This window comes from Musa acuminata, unplaced genomic scaffold (assembly GCF_036884655.1).
Source record: "Musa acuminata AAA Group cultivar baxijiao unplaced genomic scaffold, Cavendish_Baxijiao_AAA HiC_scaffold_1126, whole genome shotgun sequence".
Taxonomy (NCBI): Eukaryota; Viridiplantae; Streptophyta; class Magnoliopsida; order Zingiberales; family Musaceae; genus Musa; species Musa acuminata.
In genome coordinates, this window is record NW_027021339.1 from 4,769,038 (window position 1) to 4,771,537 (window position 2,500).

The window sequence follows — 2,500 nt, forward strand, 5'->3', positions numbered from 1 at the left end:
CCCCCGGGTGGCACAGGGCTGGATGGGGCTTTCGTATAGCAGGGACGGTGATGCCTCTCGCTTCGCTCGCTGTCCGCCGCTCGCTGCTCGCTCGCGCAGCCAAAAATGGCCAGTTTTGGCCCGTTTTTGGGCCGTTTTGGCCTGTTTTTGGGCTGTTCTTGCGTCGCGCGGTGACCGTCGTGAGCGGAGCAAAATGTCAGCCATCTCAGCACCCTGGAACCCCCCGGGTGGCACAGGGCTGGATGGGGCTTTCGTATAGCAGGGACGGTGCTGCCTCTCGCTTCGCTCGCTGTCCGCCGCTCGCCGCTCGCTCGCGCAGCCAAAAATGGCCAGTTTTGTCCCGTTTTTGGGCCGTTTTGGCCTGTTTTTGGGCTGTTCTTGCGTCGCGCGGTGACCGTCGTGAGCGGAGCAAAATGTCAGCCATCTCAGCACCCTGGAACCCCCCGGGTGGCACAGGGCTGGATGGGGCTTTCGTATAGCAGGGACGGTGCTGCCTCTCGCTTCGCTCGCTGTCCGCCGCTCGCCGCTCGCTCGCGCAGCCAAAAATGGCCAGTTTTGGCCCGTTTTTGGGCCGTTTTGGCCAGTTTTTGGCCTGTTCTTGCGTCGCGCGGTGACCGTCGTGAGCGGAGCAAAATGTCAGCCATCTCAGCACCCTGGAACCCCCCGGGTGGCACAGGGCTGGATGGGGCTTTCGTATAGCAGGGACGGTGCTGCCTCTCGCTTCGCTCGCTGTTCGCCGCTCGCCGCTCGCTCGCGCAGCCAAAAATGGCCAGTTTTGGCCCGTTTTGGCCAGTTTTTGGCCTGTTTTTGCGTTGCGCGGTGACCATCTTGAGCGGAGCAAAATGTCAGCCATCTCAGCACCCTGGAACCCCCCGGGTGGCACAGGGCTGGATGGGGCTTTCGTATAGCAGGGACGGTGATGCCTCTCGCTTCGCTCGCTGTCCGCCGCTCGCTGCTCGCTCGCGCAGCCAAAAATGGCCAGTTTTGGCCCGTTTTTGGGCCGTTTTGGCCTGTTTTTGGGCTGTTCTTGCGTCGCGCGGTGACCGTCGTGAGCGGAGCAAAATGTCAGCCATCTCAGCACCCTGGAACCCCCCGGGTGGCACAGGGCTGGATGGGGCTTTCGTATAGCAGGGACGGTGCTGCCTCTCGCTTAGCTCGCTGTCCGCCGCTCGCCGCTCGCTCGCGCAGCCAAAAATGGCCAGTTTTGTCCCGTTTTTGGGCCGTTTTGGCCTGTTTTTGGGCTGTTCTTGCGTCGCGCGGTGACCGTCGTGAGCGGAGCAAAATGTCAGCCATCTCAGCACCCTGGAACCCCCCGGGTGGCACAGGGCTGGATGGGGCTTTCGTATAGCAGGGATGGTGCTGCCTCTCGCTTCGCTCGTTGTCCGCCGCTCGCCGCTCGCTCGCGCAGCCAAAAATGGCCAGTTTTGGCCCGTTTTTGGGCCGTTTTGGCCAGTTTTTGGCCTGTTCTTGCGTCGCGCGGTGACCGTCGTGAGCGGAGCAAAATGTCAGCCATCTCAGCACCCTGGAACCCCCCGGGTGGCACAGGGCTGGATGGGGCTTTCGTATAGCAGGGACGGTGCTGCCTCTCGCTTCGCTCGCTGTCCGCCGCTCGCCGCTCGCTCGCGCAGCCAAAAATGGCCAGTTTTGGCCCGTTTTGGCCAGTTTTTGGCCTGTTTTTGCGTTGCGCGGTGACCATCTTGAGCGGAGCAAAATGTCAGCCATCTCAGCACCCTGGAACCCCCCGGGTGGCACAGGGCTGGATGGGGCTTTCGTATAGCAGGGACGGTGATGCCTCTCGCTTCGCTCGCTGTCCGCCGCTCGCTGCTCGCTCGCGCAGCCAAAAATGGCCAGTTTTGGCCCGTTTTTGGGCCGTTTTGGCCTGTTTTTGGGCTGTTCTTGCGTCGCGCGGTGACCGTCGTGAGCGGAGCAAAATGTCAGCCATCTCAGCACCCTGGAACCCCCCGGGTGGCACAGGGCTGGATGGGGCTTTCGTATAGCAGGGACGGTGCTGCCTCTCGCTTAGCTCGCTGTCCGCCGCTCGCCGCTCGCTCGCGCAGCCAAAAATGGCCAGTTTTGGCCCGTTTTTGGGCCGTTTTGGCCTGTTTTTGGGCTGTTCTTGCGTCGCGCGGTGACCGTCGTGAGCGGAGCAAAATGTCAGCCATCTCAGCACCCTGGAACCCCCCGGGTGGCACAGGGCTGGATGGGGCTTTCGTATAGCAGGGACGGTGCTGCCTCTCGCTTCGCTCGCTGTTCGCCGCTCGCTCGCGCAGCCAAAAATGGCCAGTTTTGGCCCGTTTTTGGGCCGTTTTGGCAAGTTTTTGGCCTGTTCTTGCGTTGCGCGGTGACCGTCGTGAGCGGAGCAAAATGTCAGCCATCTCAGCACCCTGGAACCCCCCGGGTGGCACAGGGCTGGATGGGGCTTTCGTATAGCAGGGACTGTGCTGCCTCTCGCTTTGCTTGCTGTCCGTCGCTCGCCGCTCGCTCGCGCAGCCAAAAATGG